Source organism: Lygodium microphyllum, chromosome 26 (genome assembly GCF_053477565.2).
Source record: "Lygodium microphyllum isolate KBCC chromosome 26, Lygodium_microphyllum_v1.1.10, whole genome shotgun sequence".
In the NCBI taxonomy this organism is placed as follows: domain Eukaryota; kingdom Viridiplantae; phylum Streptophyta; class Polypodiopsida; order Schizaeales; family Lygodiaceae; genus Lygodium; species Lygodium microphyllum.
Genome location: NC_141160.1, coordinates 7,422,966 through 7,445,371, shown reverse-complemented (window position 1 = coordinate 7,445,371; position 22,406 = coordinate 7,422,966). Strand labels below are relative to the sequence as shown.

General features: G+C 40.6%; 1 pseudogene; it reads left to right on the top strand.

Annotated features, from left to right (window-relative positions):
• Positions 1-202: 202 nt before the first annotated feature.
• On the top strand, positions 203-1,538 carry LOC148012978 (putative histone chaperone ASF1A pseudogene; annotated as a pseudogene).
• Positions 1,539-22,406: the final 20,868 nt, after the last annotated feature.

The following is a 22,406-nucleotide window of genomic DNA, read 5'->3' as shown; positions in this document are numbered from 1 at the left end:
AGACTAAAGCTTACGATGTGACTATAGCCATGACTATAGCTGTGAGAATCCAGAGGTGACGATAGCATGCTCAATGAGATGGAAACTTGGTGATAAGCTTCAAATGCGACACTGATGTTGGCTCTCGAACTGAAATTTTCATCATCATATTCTGCTTCTTCTTCTTCCTTGTTGCCCTTACCCTTCAATCCCTTCTTCCACCATGAGTGTAGTCAATGTCACCAACGTCTCCGTCCTGGACAACCCTACCATGTTCCTCAACCCTTTCTAGTTTGAGATCTCATAGAATGTGTCCTGCCTCTTGCAAACAATCTTGAGTGGAATCTGATTTACGTCGAGTTTGTCGAAGATGAGAAGTACAACCAAGTGCTTGAAAGCGTACTTGTTGGACCGATGAATGTTGGCAATTATAGATTTTTTTTTCCAGGCTGATCCTTCAGATGCTGCCAAGATCCCTGAAGAAGACCCACTAGGGGTTACTGGTCTCCTGCTAACCTGCTCATACCCAGGGCAAGAATTTGTAAGGGTGGGATACTATGTGAACAATGAGTATGATGATGAGAAGCTGAGAGAAGACCCTCCTGCCAAGGTCATTGTGGAGAAGATTCAGAGGAACGTACTAACTGATAAGCCAAGGGTTACCAAGTTTCCAATCTCATTCCACCTAGAATGGATATGGAAGAGGGCCTTAAGGTGGGTTCAACTCCTACTATCCATTTACGCTAGAGTACGACTCACTAGTGATGCTAGAACTAGCTCGCCATGACTCTGATACCATGTCAAGAAACATGGATCTAGGGCTAGATCAACTATGGTGGATGCAAGTCATACACATGATACATTATTAGAATGAGGAATTGTAACTCAAGTGAATTAGGTTCCAAGATAGATTATTTTGGACTTATAAACACAATCTTGAGTGACTCAAATTGATTGTACCATTTCATTGAAATGAGTGTCAAGTACATGCTTATATAGCTTTTGAGTAGTACCACTATTCCTCACCATGCTTATGGGATTTTGGACATCTCCTTCCTAGAGCTTCTAGAGCATACATCTTTGTCATATCTCTCATACAAAGTCACTTATGGGCAAGCATCCTTTGCTATTCTCAACAAAGACCATAGCAAATCAGCTTGCTACTATTGGTTCTAAAGCCTCAAAGGATGACATGATTGCAGTTACATTGAATGAACTAGGTAAGGAGTGTAAAGCTTTTTCAATTTTTGTGAGAGCAGATCTTCTAATTGGGATGACCTAATTGCATTGTTGCTGCATGACAGAGTCAAACTTGGTATCAATACAAGTTCAAGCACCTCTCAAAGCAAAGATACTGCTTTTACTCTAGTCAGAGCGAGCTAGAGGTGGTAGAGCTTGTGGAGCTTTTCGAGGTCATGGAGACACTCGGAATATGCATGGACATCATCAACAAAATGCATGGCAAAGCTCAAATGCACAAGGACAACGAGGATGTGGAGCCTTTAGAGGCAGGGGGAGATCCCCTAGAGGCAAAGGTGGCTCTTGTGGCAATCACATGAGCACTCTAACAACAAGGATAAGGACTATCATTATTGTGGAAGATATGGACACATAGCAAAGGGCTGTTATAAAAAGCAAGTAGATATAAAGGCAAAAGCCAAACAACATGGAAATTATGCATCTTCCAATGGTACACATGATGATCAGGGAGATAGGTTTTTTCTATGCAACATGTTCCTAAGAATACATCCAAGCAAGGCAAGGATGAAAAATGGTATATAAACTCAGGAGCATCCAATCATATGAATCCGCATGGTGAGTGGTTTGATGAAATGAAGATAGGTTCCCATGGACATGTATGCACTGGTAATGACACACAACATGATATTCAGCATATATGTGTGGTTTCATTAATCATCCATGATGGCAGAAAGATGAATCTATATGATGTACTACATGTATCTTCTATTACTAAGAACTTATTGTCAATTTGGACAGATGGTAGAATAGCATCTGCAAGTCAAATTCAACAAATATGGTTTCTTTATTGAGGGCTTGCCAGTTCTTCTTGGATTATGCAACTTTGTTTCTTGGAGTTTATATCCTCCAAATTTGTCTCTCGTTGGACAATTGGTGTTGTGATCTTGCACTAAGTGTGGAAGTGGTGAAATTATGGGCTCAATGGTTGGCTTCTCCTCTCAATTACTACAATCTTGGCATTTTCTTTAAATGGGGTTCAAACTGATTCAAAGGGTTCAAACTTGCACTGTGTGGAAGTGGTGAAATTATGGGCTCAATGGTTGGCTTCTCCTCTGAATTACTGCAATCTTGGCATTTTCTTTGAATGGGATTCAAACTGATTCAAAGGGGGCTAGGACTTATGGCAGCTTGGTTGACAATATTTTACTCATCATGCCCTTGAATGATTGGAATGGAACACATGATGATGGCAGCTTGGTTGGACCATTTCCCCCCTAATGAATTGTGGTGTGTCCTATATGTTGATGTGAAAGTGATTGTTGTGGTTGTGCACTATGATCCTAAATGACCTAAGGTAATGTCACCCCAGTGTGTATTGTCGAGGTTGCCTAGGTGCTATGTGCAATGTGTGCCAGGACCTTGCAATATAACAAGGTGGTTACTTAGTTTAACAAGCTCCTTGTTGAGTTCTTAAGTCATTAAGATATTTAGTTCAAGTTCTTAACTTCAAAACCTACAAGTTATCAAGGCAATTTGCAACATTTTGATTCAAAAACTCGCAATAGTGAGGTGTGCAAAATTGGGCTTTCTTCCTTTCCAATGCAATATGCATGGATGCAAGCAATTCCTCAAAGTATCACAACTATGTCATGCTAGTAATATGGCTGTGTGAGTGAGTGAGTATGAGTGAGGGATAAGTGAGGTGTGAGTGTGAGTGAAGGATAAGTGAGATGTGAGTGTTAGTGAAGAATAAGTGATATGTGAGTGTTATGGGTATGAGTATGAGTGAGTGAGTGTGAATGAGGATGAGTGAGTGGGTATGAGTGAGGGATGAGCGATGAGTGATGAATATGAGAGAATGAGTGTGAGTGAGTGAGTATGAGTGAGTGGGGATAAGAGAGTGAGATTATGAGTGAGTGGGGATGAGAGAGTGAGATTATGAGTGAGGTAGGTATGAGTGAGTGAGAAATGATTGAGTGTTAGGTGTGTTAATTACAAGTGCATGTTTACGAGTGAGGTGGTGTGAGTGAGAGGATATGATGGATGTGTGGAAGTGAGTGTGAGTTTTAGGATTTTGAGTATGTGTGGGAGTGAGAGTTTGATGTTGGGGGTATGTGCAAGTGAGTATGGTGATCATGCGTGGGAGGGAGAGAATGAGGTATGTTTGGGAGTGGGTGTTATGTGTGGTGTGGGGTGTGGTAGTATGGAAGGGGATGCGTGAGTTCTAGTGTGGGTTAGGTATGGAAATATAGGTGTGTTGGTTTGGGTGTAGGTGTGGATATAGGAGGTGTACTAGGTTTGTGGAGGGGCAAGTTGTTAGGGTGTATGATTGAAGTAATGGTACTTCTATCTCTTCTACTTCTTCTTTCTTCTTCTTCTTCTCCTATCTCTTCTTCCTTCACCCATTCTTTCCTACCTTCTTCTTATACTTCTTCCACCATTAGAAAAATTGCAAGCTTTCCAAGAAGACACAAAAATTATTAGCATATGTGCAACCTTGCCACATAAGAAATCCAACAAGGAGGGTATGAGTTTGTATTTTGTGTTTGATATTCGAGTTTTGAGTTTTTTGTGTGTTTTTTCCTACAATCCAATGAACTAGTTCCTTTCGATTTAGCCTTCCTAACCTAGCCACATGGATTTCATAATGCTAACCATAAACATGGATGATCGGAACCCCATCAATCCCATCCATGCCCATGCATGAGCCTCCTATTCTACCACATGGTAAGAGTGTGAGAACCTCAGCGGGTTACACCATTTTAGGTCCCGATAATAGATCCAAAATGTTGAGCCTAACACACCAACAATTGGGACTTTAGAAGAACTTCTATTGTTTCAAAAGCTGCAACTCACTTTGACGACAATCTCTCACCTTGTCTCTCAACACTCCACTCTAACTAACCAAGCATTCTCCTCTCCAACCCAAGAAAGCAAGAGCACAAGTCTAGTTCAAGTTGTAATAAACTCACCTAATTTAGCTTCTTGTTGTGGGAGTTTTCGCTCAATCACCAAGACCCATAGATCACTTATTATTCAAGCATTTCAAGTTGAATGCTAATGGCTACATGTCACATAGCCATATGCACTCTCAAGCCTATGAGTGTAGTGAGCTTACCTCAACACCTAATCGAGTACCCTCCTCTCTCAAACACACCGGTAACTCCACAATCCAAGATGCAAACTCAAGCAAGTTCAATCCTCCATCTTCAAGCTCCATGCTCCATAGCTATGTGCACGAGACAAGAGAAGAGAAGAGAAGAGAGGAGAAGATGGAGAGCTTCTCCACCATGATCCCTCACCCTCACATACTCACTCCCTCACATTCTCACACTCCCTCTCTCAAGCACAAGTATAAGCAAGCAAGAAGAAGAAGAAGAAAAAGAAGAGGAAGAAGAAGAACCACTTTTGCCACACACTAAGAATGAGCTTCCCTATTCACTTTTTGGCTTTTATACATGCTCTCATCCCTTTGGGCACCCATCCCCTTTTTTACATGACCGGCCAACTTGCCCAAGGTCCTCTTTCCTTTTCCCTTCTATTTACATTACGCCCTCGGGGGGTTCACTATATGTATATCCTCTATATAATGTGTGTTCATGGCCTATTTATAAATATCCTAATATGTGAACTTTTCTTGAATAAAATCCAGCCCTTTTCTATTCAATCTGTAAGTAACCCCTTTATATGACACCCTTCTGTATGTAAAAAAAAGTATAAAAATGATGTTTTAAAAACCCCTTATTTTGAACTCATGTTATATATACATATATTCAAGAGTGAACCCCCCCCCCCCTTCCCGGAGATTATGCCTTCACCTATGCTTGTCTACTCTTTACAACTTGCATAGGAGGGAGCTTGGCACTCTTTTACAAAAATTTCGGGACGCCTTTACATTTTAAAATATGCCTTTGCTTTGCCTCGACTTTTAAGGTTGCTCTTTCTCTTTTGGCCTTTTCTCCTCTTATCCTTCTGTCCGGTTGCTTTTTTTCGCTTTGCTTTGCATTTTTGAAAATTTTCAAATTCTCTTTGCTTCCTTTCTCTTTGTCTTGCACTAGGTTTAACATTACCTCCTCCTAGTAAGTCGAGTACTAGTCCCATGGCATTTGTGGGACTTTCTGAATGAGGGGGGCTGGGATGATTGAAGGGTAGTCATGTGAGTCGATGATGGGGCTTTTATGGGGATTGGACATGGGAGATAAGCATGTCAAAATTGTTGAGGTTGTGAGGCCAAGGTTATATTGAATGGATGTGATAGGGGCCTCCAAAGTTGGTGGTTAGGCACAGGTTGCCACCTTCACTTGAAAGAGAAAAGAGAGTGCACTACCAGGGGGTGTGTCTACCTCATCGTGTAGTGCATTGCATTTGTGCTAGTGAAACTAGGAGCTTGCTTGGGGTGTTGTCCCACACTTAAGGACCAAATTCATGTATAAGGGAAGTGTGGTGGGTGCTCGGTGGATATAGCTCAAGGAGACACATCTATGAGTGTGACCTCCCTAGGTGTGTCCTATCCTTGAGGTTTCCTAGACATGATGTGGGGGAAAAGGGCTAAGGGGTTAGAGACAGAGCCGTCTGATCAAGGCCACTGGATGTACCTAACTGGAGGAACCTTAGGTACAGTGATTGTGGTTCTCATCAAGTGAGGTGTGTTTTTTCGCTTCCTACTTGATGTTCTTTTCTTTCCTTGCTCTTGTCTTCCCTTTTTTCTATTTTATTTCTCTTTTTCTCTTTCTCAATTCCTTTTTATTTTCTTTTCCACTTTTATAAATGTATAAAAGGTGCTAGTCCTCAGTTTCCTAGTTGTGAGAGGAGGAGGCTAGGGGCTTAAGAGACTTACTAAGGAAGTTCCTATTCTACATATATCCTTTAAGATTCATGCGTACATTTAGAGGGGTTGTTGACAAAAATTAATGACTATAGCTAGTAAATCGATTGTCATTCATGTCCTCTAGTATGGCCATGTAAAAGGATGGAAGGAGGATGGCTCTCATCATAGCCATCACACAACTATCTATGCCAGCATTCAAATTAAAAAACAAGGGCGGTAGCTGGTATTCATGAGAGATAGGCTCTTGCTTAAGAAAAACTCTAAGTAGTCTAAGGTAGTTATAGGTTGTGATGAAAGTAGGATCAGAGAAAGAAGAGAATTCACTAAGGAAATGGGAGATGGAGGGCCCTAGGTCATCTTTGAAGAATATGAGGGCTTCCTCCAGCTTAATAGCATTTACATTATAGATTTTAGGGAAATCGTAACGACCATGGATGTCAGAGTTAAAGTCACCCTTACCCTTCTTGGATAGGGCATGTAGTATGTGGGGTCATTTCTCTCGTAGGATGTGCAAAATGACATCCATGCATCCACGTTCCCGTCCCAAATTCTCCACCTCCACTTGGGTTGTGACTCGTATCCCTTATGGACTTGGGCACCTCCATAACTTTGTCTTCCCAATAGTCTTGTGCCTTTGTCCCCCATAGTGTTGGATTCTTCTCTCTTTTTGTGCTCCACCAATCTCCAACCCTTCTGCCCATGCTTATCACCTCCTCTACCACTTTAGGGGACTACTCGGCTCAGTGTGGGGATGGGTATTGAAAGGTAAATTCAAAAGTCTTGCACTTGTTTTCCCACTATTCCCACACTATGAGTTCCATGTTCTAGTTGATAAGAAAGTATTCTTCTTTTTGTGGGATGGGAGCTTTCAAAATTGCTAGGGGTCACATTCTTAGTCTTTTTTGTGCTTGTTTGAGCATCTTCTTCCTTCTTTTCTTGGCCTTCACTTTTCTTTTTGTAGTTGCATCCTCTGGTGACACTTTCTGTTGATCTTGTGGTCTTGGAGAGAGTAGTTGGGGGACTTGTTCATCATCTTGTTGCCTCCCCTTGAAATCCTGCCCCACTTCAAGATGTGGTACTTGTTGTTCTTCTTCTCTTACTAGCTCTTGTTTTCCCTACTCCTCCATATAACCTAGCCATTCCATCTATTGGACTATTAGTCTTGCCCTTAGCATACTCCTTTTTCTCTCGTTAGCTTAGGCTTGTTTCTATTTTAGGCGTGTGGACACATTAGCTGTGCCTTGTTGACTCTGCCAGTAATCTCCAGCTTCTTTTTTGAAGTTTCAATGGCCTCCTCCTCTTCTAGATGCATGACATCTAGAATGGTGCTAAGGAAGGCACGTTGTTTGGCTTCCATGCTCATCTGTAGTATAGCCTCTACCTTGCTCTTTGCCAATACCATGTTGCCTTCAGCATGGGCTAGACAACCTACCAGTTCTCTCACTCTTCCCTTGCTTTTGGTGACCCATTCTTTTGCTTTTCACTTCATTTCCTCTAGGCTTTCATCCTGCCTTTGTGCTAAGGCCACCATCCTTGGCTCTAGCTCTTTCCACCTTTGGATTGCTTCTTCTTTCTCCTTCTCTATGTGCTCAATCTTCCTCTCTAGCCTTCCCTACTCTTCTAGCTTCGCTAGTAACCTTTACTCCATTTTCTCTATGTCTCTTTGATGCTCTTCCTCTCTCTTATCTTTATTTGCATCTACTGCCTCAAGTTCATCCGTTGCCTTTCTATCCTCTTCAACTCCTCTCTCAACTCCATGTTACATGAGGATGAGCTTGTACTCTCTTTGTTAAAAATGCGGGATCTAGAGCATGACATAACCAGAAGCTATGGAGGATGGAAGGAGAAGTGTAGACTCATGATGGAATGACACAGTTTGTTACACAAGTGAATTAGGTTCCAAGATTGAGACTTGGACTCATAAACACAATCTTGTGTATGTGGACAATGACATTGACACTTTACTTAAATGAAAAGAGTACTATCATTGCATTAAGAAAGGAAGCAAGTACAATGCTTTATAGGAAAGTAGGAAACTGCAGTAGGCACCATTGTGCATATGGGATAAGTCACCCTGCATGTCCTTGACCCTGAGACTCCATACAAAGAGGCTGTTTGAGTGTGATTGCTGATTCTCAACACCCCTCCTCAATCACAACTAGGAAAGGCACAAAGTGTATAGAGGCTGTAATGAGAACCACCTGCAAAGTGTGGGCATACCACAGACATGGCAAAAAAAAAACACCAGAGGCTGTCGCAGAAAAAGCTAAGTGTGGGTACCATAAACATGGTGGACATCCAGAGGCTGTAACAGGGGCCTCACAAAGTGTACAGTGACTGTAATGCCAAGTTACATAAGGAGTTTACAAAGCTTATGGCAGGAAGCATTAGGGCAAGGAAAATACAAGGTTATTAAAACAGTCTATCAGAATTATGAGAGTACAAGGACTGATGAGTCTTGTCCTTCCGATCCTGGTGATCTTCATCTTCTTCTTCCTTTGCTTCATTTTCTTCTTCTTCTTTGACTGCGACTAGATAGGCCTTTTGGGATCTCTTTCTTGCGTGGCAGAACTTCTCGGTGTGTCCGGTCCTTTTGCAGAAGTCACAAAAGAGCTGATCTTTCTTGCCTTTGTACCTGTTGCCAACATATAATGCATGCTCATCTCTAGAGGTACTTGGTTCTTCTTTAGTTTTTAGCTTCTTTTCTTCTTCTAATAGTGATGCCTGGATATCAACAAGTTCAGGATTTGGCATGTTGATTAAAGTTGTTGATACGTTATTATATTCAGGAGGCAAGCTCTTAAGTAGAACACCGATGCAAACATCTTCATCCATTTTAATGTTGATTCCTGCAAGTTGGGTTAGGAGTCCTTCCATGTAATTAAGATGTGTGGCAAGTGATGTGCTGGACTTCATTTCAAGCCTGAAGAATTCAATTAGGAGACCATACTTTGATGATTTAGATTGTGCACCGAACAGGGTGTCAAGTCTTTTCCATGTATCCTGTGAGGTCTCACAGTTATCCACGTGATGGATATAACTGTCATCTAGCTCCAATTTGATAATGGCCTGGGCTCTGTCATCATTCTTTTGCCAAGTAGTTGCAAGGTCCGCGTCCCGCGGTTTCTTCTCTTTGCCATTTGTGATGGCCCAGAGACCCTTCTTCATCAGGATGAGCTTGATGCGGGTTTGCCAAGTGTGGAATCCGACTCCTTTGAATCGAGCATTTGGCGAGTCTTTGCCCATGTTAGATTTATGGGAACAGTAGCAAATCAACTTCAGACTTTATTAGAAGAATTGATTGAGAGACACAAGTGCTAAAAAGCACTAACTGAGTGTCAATGAATACCAAATCTGCAAAAGTCTTTTACTCCAAGTGATCTTCCCCTTCTTGATTTGATGCTGATGCCTTCAGATATGAGTGATAGTACTTTAACGAACTTCAGAGAGTATTGCTCAGTGATTAAAATCACTGTTGATAACTTCAGTGAGAGAAACAGTGAAAAATGTCAAGATTTTGAAGCTTTTGGCTATGGTGGAATTAGGGTTTCTGAGACAGGGGCCTGGTTTTTTGCTGATTGCAGGAGCTACAATGCATCATTTTCAAAACTTTTTACATATCTAGGAATCTTATGTCATGGGCTACCAAAGCCCCATGGAGATTGTCAACATCGTGGTCAGTATGCAGCGCGCAGGTGCCGCGAACAGAATCGGCGCAGATCTGGACAGCGAGGTCGAATTTGAGCAATGCTGGAGCTGTAGATCATCAATGTTGGTGTTTAAAGTGACAGGAAGCTGCGCCCTGAGCCAAGGAACATTTCTCCAGAAGAAATCGTGTTGAAATTCTGCCTGGTTGAAGAGTTATGGAAGCTCCAAGCAAGGTAGGTCCTGTCTGGCTATGGCAGACACAGAACAGAGATTGGGGATTTTCACAATGCTGAGCTCCAGATGGTCCAATGTCCTAGATTGATGTGATACAAGGAAGCTTTATGAGTTGGGGAATACTTTTCCAGAAGGAATCTCCAAGAGATTTGACCTGTGGAGTGAGATATAAGCAGTTCAATCTGACAGGGTGCTGCTGGCTATGGCTGCCATGGAAGCTTCAGTGAGAGTAGAGTTGAGAAAAGAAGTCATACACTGACACTGAGCTGGATGGAGGTTCAGAAGAATCAAGAGAGGCTGGAGAAGTAATGCCATGCCCAACTGGGCTCTGATACCATGTTAGAAATGCGGGATCTAGAGCATGACATAACCGGAAGCTATGGAGGATGGAAGGAGAAGTGTAGACTCATGATGGAATGACACTGTTTGTTACACAAATGAATTAGGTTCCAAGATTGAGACTTGGACTCATAAACACAATCTTGTGTATGTGGACAATGACATTGACACTTTACTTAAATGAAAAGAGTACTATCATTGCATTAAGAAAGGAAGCAAGTACAATGCTTTATAGGAAAGTAGGAAACTGCAGTAGGCACCATTGTGCATATGGGATAAGTCACCCTGCATGTCCTTGACCCTGAGACTCCATACAAAGAGGCTGTTTGAGTGTGATTGCTGATTCTCAACACTCTTTGCAACCCTATTAGTTTCTATCGTTCTTCTTCGAGCCTTCCTTGCGAATTATCTTCTTCCTTTTCCTTAGCCTTGAGCTCTTCCTTTAGCTTGTGGATCTATTTTTGGTATCTTCTACCTAACAAGTCCTTTCCAATTAGAAGGTTGTCAATGCTTCTCTTTCGGCTTCCAATTCAGCTAAGGTTGTCTTCTTCTCCGCCTTTGCCCTGTCTAGTTGTGCAAGAAGCTCTTTTGATGTACTTGTTGTAGCCCATGGATGGTGGCAATGATGTTGTAGGTATGGTCATTGTTGATGCCTCTATTCTCTACATCTTGGGGTCTTGCCTAGATTCAGCATATGTAGCTTATGTTGGTTTCTTTGCTCCAATGTGGTCAAGGCTACACCACTCTAATGTGAGGCTATTTCTTGCACATTATTTACTAGGTATTGCACCAAGGCCATGAGGTTTCTTGCATCCACTGTGCTTGTGATGCCTTGGGTGGGGTTGTGAGAGTTATAGGTTGGGGCACTAGAGCAGGTGGGATTGGATACAACAGGCCCTTGCCTTTTCCTTCTGCTATTAGTGGTGGTTCCATTTCTAGCACTTTGGTGCTAGTGCTTTGTCCTTCTTCCCTTCGTGTGGGCTCATAGCAACTAACTCCTCCTCCTTGGAAGGATACTCCACTAACATACGGATGGCTTGAGCCAAGTCTTCTTCCTTCCTATATGCAGCTCTTCTGCTTCTATGCTTCGGCCTTCCTCCTTCTCTCTTCTTCAAACCTCCTTGACTCTTCTTGCACTCTCTCTGTAGCTTGGCCTTTTCTTCCTTGGTCATTCTCGCCTCTTGCCACTACTTTCAAGGAGTCATCTCCCTAGCCTCTTGCCACTACTTTTGAGGAGTCATCTTCTATGGCCTCCTAGGCCCTCCTTGGCCAGATGGTATTTCTAGCTCTTTGCCCTCACTCACTATCCTTTCACTCAATTGCTCCTACTCCTAGGGTGGTGACCTTTCAGGTGTGTCACCCCCACTTCCTCTTCACCTTCTACCTCTCTCCCACAACTTCTTGGATTATGGCGGATCAAGCACCCTACCCAGTCAAACCCTATAATGGATGCTTTTGATGATGACTTCTTCCTTGCTATCCCCACTATGGAAGCCTGAGACTCCCTGCCCATTGGTCTTATCCTCGTGGTGGCTAGTGCCTTTCTCAAAGCTTTAATGGTTTTTCGCACATAGCCATTTCAAGTCATTTCATTCAGGGACTTGTTGGCTACAAGGTTCTCTAGTAGGGGCACTCCAATTCTGCTCATTAGGGCATAATATCTTTGACTAGAGAATATTGCATGGATTGTCTTCACTTGCAATAGATTGACTTTAGGATCTAGAATATCAGCCATGCTGATGCCGTCATTGGTGTGGACTAGGGCTTTGTCCATTCCCAGCATGCTATAAGTGTCCCTCTTAGGTTTCCTCTCTACCTTGTTGACTAGGCCCAATGCTTTTTCCACTACTTCTGGCCTCAATTCCACCTCAACCCTACGAGATTCTTCTCCTTATTGCACTATTATAGTGCCATAGTTCCTATTAATCAAAGATCCATAGGAACTCTGCGCACCTATTGTAGTCAACAGCTTGTTCAACCTTCTCCACATACTTTCCTAGGTTGCATTGATCAACAAGCCACTCCACGGTCGGTCGGTTCTTCTTCCATGACCATGTCATCCCAATTCATGATGTTCCTGAACTTGATCTAGTTGAAGGTCCTTATCTCAACCGTTAGGTTGTACTTTGCATGTTCTTCTTCTATGAATGGAAGCTTGCCTTTGTCTTGGCTTGCCATTGTAGGTTCCTGTCACAATACCATAGCTTACCAATAGTTTTCTTGAGGTAACTCTTGCAAAATGGTAAGCAAATAATGAATGTGAGCTATGGAAAGGAAAAGTTCTTAAGTTTAGAATAAAGACTTTGGCTTCAAGTGGTCCACACAATCCAAAAGGAATCATGACAAATTTTCTCATTCATAAGTTGGTTTTTATTCCTTTGAACATTGGTTGATGTTCCATACATGTTTTACTTGCCACCTTACCCCCTCCCCCTAGGAATGATATGAATCCTTCCTAGTATTGGAGAACAAACGATTAAGGGCATTCACTGCAAGCTTGAAATGCTTTACTTTTACATTAGCAAGGCATAGAAATGTGGGTTATATTCCAAGTGAGCACATGATGTTCCATTTCATAAGGTCTAATACCTACATGCTTAATGGAATTGATCCTACTAGAAATGTGTAGCTCTTCCTTGGTAAGGACTCGATCTAAATAGGGGTGGGTCATGTTATTGTGAAAATATCAGAGAGGCAAGCATTGGAATGTGTGCATAAGAGGGAAAAGAGAACTCAAAGTACAAGAACAAAATCTTGTTTACTAAGTTGCTTACAAGTAAAACTTGGGTACACTCTCTCACTCCTTGATAGTGACCCATAGGCTGTTTATATAGCCTCTGCCTAGCTAGGGTTAGGGTTTCCCATGTTTTTCAGGCTATTCACACCCATCTTCCCTCATACACCCTTGCTTACGGTGGGTTCCTATGCCTATCTTCTAACACCCCCCCTCAATGCCAGGGTGGCATTGGATTACAAAGCATGTAAGATGTCCCCCCTCAAACAAATGGGATTCCTTTATAGATTAGGCTACAAGAGTATTTATAGATAGATGGTTTAGAGACTCAAAAAAGTCAATCATCAGATGGATTGGAGGCATAGTTGGCCACCAGTTCTCTGGGTACTTCAAGAATGTTGGAGCATTTACTAGTGATATGCCCTGTCTTCTTGCATTTGTTACATTTCATTTTTTCGAGATACTTCTTCCAATAGTTGTTTACAATATTGTTGCGCAGATCGGTCGCTGTATGCTCACATAGTGAATCCCGGAAGGTCCCCAAGAATAATGAACTCTACTTTTTGCACAAGTTACAAGGTAAAAAGCATAAACGACAAGAGCAAGAGACCAATTGGGTGCAATCTCCCCCCATGCCTTGTGTGAGCGCTTCACAAAGCATGTATTTTATGTATATTTCCATCTTCATGCTCAATAATAGCCCAATTTACAAAAATATATCAAGCTTTTAGCTTTTGAGTTTGCTTTTACAAAAATAGGAATAAAGCTAATGGACGGTGCCTAAAGAGTCTTGCACACCCAATACAATGTCCAAATAGGAATAACATAACCGTGCGCATGGGCGCATACAAAATAATAATAAATAATCGATGCCTCAATAGACATGACAAAATATAGGCGTGGCGCCTATCAAAATATAATCCATAGATCGAATACTCGCTATCCTTCGATGCTTTCCTCCGCCACTGCTGCTATCTCTACACATCAACTGAAGCATTCACAATCATTAGTAAAATAACACAATTAAACCGACAAAAGTGAATACCTAGCAGTCTTCAGCTACATAAATAAATCAACTGGTTAGAAATAAATCCTAACCTTAATTTATTACGAGTGCGCACTCAAAACTCATAAACGTTTATTAATTTAATATGCATTTTGCGGAATCACCCGCTATGGAATCACCCATGTACACACTAAATTAATGAAACGCCCGAAAAGGACAGGCGTCTCCATCAACTTCTCGCACAAAGAATCCACTTTGTGTATGAGCCCCGGTCATCAAAGTTTACGGAATCCACCGTAAAACCTCACGGAATCCACCGTGGCACGGAATCCACCGTGGAATATGCCTCCTGGCATCATACCCCCGGGGTGGGATAGCAATTGACCTCAATTGCTATTAGCTCAATGTGGAGCTAACAGAGTGGGGAAAGCATTTAAGTCTCTAGCGTGCATCCATTGTGCTTCCTCTACAGGATGGTTCATAAATTTAACTAGATATCTAGAATACCTTCGGCCAGTTCTAGTGGTCATAAAGTCAGTGTCTATGATAGCTTTGGGTTCAAGTATTTCAGTCTCTTCTTCTAATAAAGGTGGGTTTTCATAAACAGGGTGTACAGGTAATTGGCCTCTAAATGGTCTCAATAAACTAATGTGAAATGTGTTGTGAATTTTCCAATGAGATGGTAATTCTAACTTGAATACATTGTCATTAATTTTATGAATGATCCTAAATGGTCCATAGAATCTAGGGGCTAATTTGATAACTGGATGTCTATCTACACTTTGTAGTCTACGTTTTTCTATTCTCAGCCAAACATAATCATCAACTTTGAAATTCATGGCTTGTCTTTTCTTGTTGGCTTGTTTGGTATATGATTGCTGGGCTTTAGCAATCATATCTTTAACCTCATCAAAAATAGTGTTATGCATACTAGCAATATCATCAGCACTTTGAATTCTATTTGACAAAGATGCAACAGGTGTAGATAATCTATATCCATAAATGACTTCAAACGGTGCTTTCTTTGTAGATGTGTGTGGTGTATTGTTATATGCAAACTGTAATAAATGCAAATGTGTGTCCCATGTCTGTGGTTTAGAAATAGTATATGCACGTAAAAGATCTAGAATTGTGCTGTTAGTGGCTTCTGTTTGTCCATTAGTTTCTGGATGAAATGCAGATGAGAAATCAATCTTTGTGCCTAGGTTAGCAAATAGGGTAATCCAAAAGTTGTTACAAAATCTAGAATCACGATATGAAATAATCACTTTTGGCAATCCATGGTTAGTAAAAACAATTTTCAAAAATAACTGTGCTGCTTGTGATGCTGTTAAAGTTTTCTTACATGGAATGAAATATGCTTGTTTACTAAATCTATCTACAACTCTTCAAATCATATCATGGTTAGATTTAGTATTAGGTAAACCAATAATGAAATCCATAGAAATTTGTTCCCAAGGTTTAGATGGAATAGAAAAAGGCATAAGTAATCCATACTGTTTACCATGATGTCTCTTAACTCTTTGACAAATCAAACATTCAGAAACAAAGTTAGATACATTAGCATCCATATGCGGCCAATAAAAATCTTCAGTTAACGTACGTAATGTAGACATGATACCTCTATGACCTTGATATGGGGGACAATGAATTTCATTCAAAACAAAAGATCGAAATGGAATTGTAACACACAATCTCTTTTCATAAAACATAAATCCATCATTATATGACAATGAATCAACAGGAATGAAATTATTTTGAACTAATTTATTCCAATCAGCATGAAAAGTAATATCCTGATGATATGTATCTTTCATAGCAATCAAAGAATCAAAAGATATGACAGAAATATTATGAATGGCAGGTCTTCTACTCAATGCATGAGCCACTACATTTTCTTTTCTAGGTTGGTATTGAATGATAGAATGAAAACTTTGAATAAAGGATGCCCATTTTATATGACGGTCAGAGATTTGGGGTTGGCTAAGTATTTTAAATGTCTAATACTTTGCTGATCGGTCTTAATCATAAATTCTGAACCCATTAAGTAGTGTTTCCACTGTCTTAATGCTTGTACAACTACTAATAGTTCTTTGTCATATGTGGAATATTTCAGCTCAGAGGGTTTCGGCTTACAACTAGAATAGGCTATGGGATGATTGTCTTGCATAAGTACAGCTCCTATTCCTGATCCACTAGCATCGGTCACTACTAGAAAGAATGGTCTATTGAAGTCAGGCAACTGTAGAACAGGGGCATGTGTTAATGCTTGTTTCAATAAGTCAAAGGATTTCTGTTGATTTTTGGTCCAATGATAAACAATTCCTTTCTTCAGAAGTTTGGTTAATGGTAAAGCAAGTAATGAAAAATTACGTACAAACTTCCTATAGAAACTAGCAAGACTAAGGAATGAGCGTAACTCATGCACGTTTTTAGGTACACGCCAATTCAATATTGCATCAATTTTCTTAGGATCAACTTTAATTCCATCAGATGATACAATATGACCTAAATACTCAATTTCTATTTTAAAGAATTCACTCTTTTCAGGATTTGCATACAGTTGATTTTCTTTCAGTAACTAAAAAACCAATGACAAATGCTCATAATGTTGTTTCTCATTTTGACTAAACACCAAAATATCATCAAAGAAAACAATTACACAATACTGGTATTTCAAAAAGATGCGGTTCATCATTCTACTAAAGGTAGCAGGTGCATTAGTCAATCCAAATGGCATGGCTAAAAATTCGTAATGACCAAACTGTGTTCTAAATGCAGTCTTGAATATGTCAGACTTATCTAGTCTCACCTGATGATAACCAGACTTAAGGTCAATTTTACTAAATATAGCAGATCCTTGAAGTTTGTCCATAAGGTCATCAACTCTAGGAATAGGATACCTATTCTTTACAGTGATTTTATTTAAAGCGCGATAGTCAATGCACATACGATAGGTATTATTCTTTTTCTTGACTAACAGAACAGGTGCACCGAATGGAGAACTGCTAGGTCGAATCAATACTCTATTTAGTAATTTCTCAACTTGACTCTGGATTTCTTTTTGCTCTATCTGGTTATGCCTATATGGTGCTTTGCAAGGTGGTTGTGTGCCAGGGATTAAGTCTATCTTATGGTCTTCTGGACGTGAAGGAGGTAAACCAGGTGGTAGATCTTCTGCAAAACAGTCCTTAAAATATGCAATAAATTCTTTATGCCTAGGATGCATATGACTTTCTTTTACTTGCAATTCATTCACCCAAATGAGATAAGATTTACTACTCTTGCGTAATGCACGTTTAGCTTGAGTATGCGAAAGCAGTGGAAAAACATTAGATGCATGCATACCATATAATGTAATAGATTTTCCTTGAAAATTAATATTCATTGAGTGTGTGGAATAATCTATATCTGGGTTATGTTGGTGACGCCAAGGCATACCTAAAATAATGTCACTCGACTGCAATGGAACAACTAAGAAATTTCTTCTTTCAGTGTATTGACCAATTTGAATCTCTAAGTCTTGCACTTCCTGTGTACCATTATACCTAGTACCTAAAAATGCATCTTTTATGCGATAATGCGTAGGTACAGTCTGTAATTTCAATTCTTTTACTAATTTTGTTGAAATAAAATCATGAGTACTACCATCATCATGCAAAATAGTCTTTTCCTTTCCATGCACCAAACATTTCATAGTCAATAAAGAATGTGGAGTAGGCATACCTGGTAAAGTATCAGAAGTAGTAGTAGTGTCATCTTCATCTTCAGTGAAATCAGGCACATCTTCATTTTCGTCTTCATCCATTGCTCCAAGGTAGTTGATATGAGCTGGTGGCTTCTTTGAATGACAATTTGCTGCTAGATGTCCAGGCTGGTGGCATTTATAGCATACTATTGGCTTGGCTTTGGTTACATTATTTGCAATGGCGGGAAGTCTAGGTACATTTGGATTTGGCTGTGGAATAGGCTCAGGGTTTTGATTGACATTGGATGGTAATGCAGGTGGTTTTGCCCAATTCTTGCAGAAAGATGATGAAGAGAAACAACCTGGATTAAATCTTCTAAAATTGGAATTGAATTGTTTAGATCCATAATTACCATTGGCTTGGAATTGCTGTGGTCGTCTGTCTCTACCTCGTAGCTTATCTTCAGTGTCGTGAGCTAGTGAAATGGCGTCTTCAAGGGTAGCAGGCTTGAACATGTTAACTTCAGCGTAGTAATGCCCAAGAAGTCCAGACATATACTTGCGCTTGTGTGTCGCTTCTGGTACATCTTCAAGCATGCGTAACTGGAGTAGTGCATTCCAAAAACGCTATGTATACTGAGGTATAGGCTCACGATCCCGTTGCTGGAGAAGATCCCATTGCTTAATAGCTTTCTCATGAAATTGCGGTGGAAGGAAATTCTGCATGAACTTCTTCTTGAAATCTTCCCAAGTAGCAGGACATTCTATGCTCTTGCGTACTATAGTCCACCAAAGTGATGCTATGCCTACTAAATGATTAGTAACACACTTGATTTTATCTTTTTCTGCATAGGTTTCCTCATGGAAATAGTCGTCAAACTGACTAATGAATGCTAGAACAGTTTTTCCTTCTCGTATGCCATTGAAAGTATGGAATTTGAAACTTCTTTTACTTATCTTGGATTCCTTGCGGATGGTTTGAGCTTCAAGAGTTGCGTCGATGGTACGTCGAATCAGATCTTCAGCTTGAGGTTCTTCTTTGTCGGTAGATGCTCTTTGTAAATTTGCCAGTTGCGCTTGCAATGCTTACCTAGCCTTTCGTTCTTCTTCCAATTGCATCATGATTAAGTCCAACTTTTGCTCCATCGTAGGCTCAGGTAGGTCGCCTTCAGCCATAAGATCATCCATATGGGGTTCCGTCATCCTGTAAAACTCAAAAAAAACCTTTCTCACTCAAAATTAGGTTAGCGGGATGAGCGTAGCTCAAGTTCGGGGTTACAAGGCTTATATGTTTTTGGGTATATCTTTCTCAATCTTCAAAAATTTTGCGATTTATCCTTCTTCGTATGCTGAAAATGCTTCAGCAAACCTGCGTATGGGTAGAGTACCTTCCAACGAACAACTTTGCAGTTCAGAGTTTCTGCGCAAGAACAGCCCTTCTAGGAGTTTTGAACACAAGTCAGTTCTAACTCCAGTTGACTTGTCTGACTTGCAGAGTTGCAGACTTATGTGACTTGCAAAGTTGCAGACTTGCAAAACTTAGTCGATTTATGGAACTTGTGGAACTTGATTAGAAATTACTTGCAGAACTTGACTTCTGTGGTGTGACTTGGAGTTGTTGACTTGCAGAGATGACTTATCTTACTTGTCTTAGCTTAATTGTTTAAGCTTAGGGGGGGCTTATGGAGGAAAAACGGCGCATAACGTGGGGGGGCCGTTTTGATCTGTCGCGAAAAAAACGGACATCTTTCGATACCTCGCGGACCAGTTTTTGAAGCTATTAAGCTTTCTTAAGCTTCTAACCAAGCTTATTAACTTTTATCCTTAAGCTTTGAAGCTTAGTGAGAGAGGAGTTACTCTGTTTATCCAGCTTTGATGTAGGAGATGAAGGAGTGGTCCTCCGCCTGTATAGCCCGGTCCTTCGCGATCTAATGATAGAAACAGGGGTTCTTGATCGCCAGAAGTCTGCATGTATCGACGGTTCGCGACGAGATTGACCGTAGAGCCCGATCGTTCCAGGAGCTCTGCCTTCGCACGAGATGGGTAGCGATTGGAAGCTCTTGATCTCAACTCCGCTCTGATACCACTGATGCGCAGATCGGTCGCTGTATGCTCACGTAGTGAATCCCAGAAGGTCCCCAAGAACAATGAACTCTACTTTTTGCACAAGTTACAAGGTAAAAAGCATAAACGACAAGAGCAAGAGACCAATTGGGTGCAATCTCCCCCCATGCCTTGTGTGAGCGCTTCACAAAGCATGTATTTTATGTATATTTCCATCTTCATGCTCAATAATAGCCCAATTTACAAAAATATATCAAGCTTTTAGCTTTTGAGTTTGCTTTTACAAAAATAGGAATAAAGCTAATGGACGGTGCCTAAAGAGTCTTGCACACCCAATACAATGTCCAAATAGGAATAACATAACCGTGCACATGGGCGCATACAAAATAATAATAAATAATCGATGCCTCAATAGACATGACAAAATATAGGCGTGGCGCCTATCAAAATATAATCCATAGATCGAATACTCGCTATCCTTCGATGCTTTCCTCCGCCACTGCTGCTATCTCTACACATCAACTGAAGCATTCACAATCGTTAGTAAAATAACACAATTAAACCGATAAAAGTGAATACCTAGCAGTCTTCAGCTACATAAATAAATCAACTGGTTAGAAATAAATCCTAACCTTAATTTATTACGAGTGCGCACTCAAAACTCATAAACGTTTATTAATTTAATATGCATTTTGCGGAATCACCCGCTATGGAATCACCCATGTACACATTAAATTAATGAAATGCCCGAAAAGGACAAGCGTCCCCATCAACTTCTCACACAAAGAATCCACTTTGTGTATGAGCCCCGGTCATCAAAGTTTACGAAATCCACCGTAAAACCTCACAGAATCCACCGTGGCACGGAATCCATCGTGGAATATGCCTCCTGGCATCAAATATGCCCTTTTTTCTTACAAAAAGAACATTCAGTGAGAACTATATGTACCGAAACTTGATCACGGGAAGTTGAAGATGCCTGACTGGTGCTGCCTTCTTTATGGTTCCTCTTTTCTTCATCCAAGCAAGATTGGATGGTACTTACCAAGGTAGGATTTGGAGTGTTGGTAAGAGTGGTTACAAGGTTAGGAAACACCTTTTTCACAGCTTTTAGGAAAATAGCAATAGCATCCTCTTCATGGATTGGAGCTTGTACTGAGGCAAGTTGTGCCATGAGACCCTTCATGTGAGAAATGATTTTTCCCAAGTCTTCACTTGATTTATATTCCAAGCTAAAGAATTCAATTTTAAGGAAGATTTTAGTATTTTTACTAGTCACTCCATAGAGCTTTTCAAGCTCATCCCATTTTTCTTTAGCAATATTTAGTTGATCAACATGATGAATCAAGGACTCATCTAATATGTAACATGATGATTGCTTGGGCACATTAGTCATCCTCTACATCAACCAAATTTGCAAATTTTATAGCTCTAGTGCCTTGAATGAGAGGCCAATACCCTCTCTCCATCATCTTGTACACTTGATAAGTACCTACCATGGGTGGAAATCTTTGCCATCAAATTTAGAATTTGAGGGCAGACATCAGCATATGTTGTAACCATTGGGAAGGTCTTACTACTTGCTAAGACAAGGGTAGTGTCTAGTCCCTTACAAACTTGCCAATGAATGCAGAAGAAAATAAAGGACACCCTTACAAATGCTGAGAATCATACATATGTAGTACTTCAAAATATGACTTTGGTGGTCATTTCTTATGTGTAACCTTCTTCCGATATCTAATGGTCTTTTTAGGCTTCAACGATGTGAACCTAGATTGGACTTCTGGCTCCTCCTTGTGGTATGGTTTAGTAGATGAACATTGTGTTGGACAAGGATAGTCTATGATTTCAACTCTTGTTTGCTGATGAATCCGAGGAGAGTACAATGATACTCATCTCTTTGATTTCATTGACCAAGATATTTGAAAGAAACCACACATGATATGCAGCAAGCAACACAAGTTTAGAATAGGATGGTCTATGTGTTTATAGTTGTACACATAGCCTTACAAAATGAAGTAGAACACTTAATGGTTTTAATTTTCTCTCGAAAAACTTAGATTGAGTAAGTACCACAGCAGCAAAATGATTGAGCAATGTGCTTTAGTGCTTACAAGCACTCATCTCTAGTTTATGCTACTAGAGATGGTAGATGTCAATCTTGATGAGCTTGGTGATGCCCTAACAAGCAAAAGAACCTCTGAAATGGAGTTCCTAGATTAGTAACTAAGTCTGGAAGAGATAACTCAGTGGTTAAAATCATTGTTAGTGACTGTAGAAGATGAAAAAATAAAAAAGGTCAAGCTTTCAAGCTTATGGCTATGGCTGCCATGAAACCCATAGTTAGGGTTTGACTCTATGGGAGTAGTAGAAGAAGAGTTTTAAGAAACCCTCTTGGGTGGAGATAGTCTACTTGGAGGGCTATCAAAACCCCATGGTCGTCGCCATCATTGTGCCTGCTACATGCCACGCCGCCGTACGAACTTCCAGACTATTGAGAACTGCACCGTTCTGAGAAAACCTGCAATGTCATGCTCCTAGCTGCCCAATGTCGAGCTCTGACATGCCACCAGCTACACCCTGAGGTGCTAAGAAGGCTTCCAAAAGATAGAAGGAGCTGAAATGCCCTCCTATGCATGCAACAAGTCCACCAAGGTCAGGGGGTTTAGAACAAGCTATGGAGGTG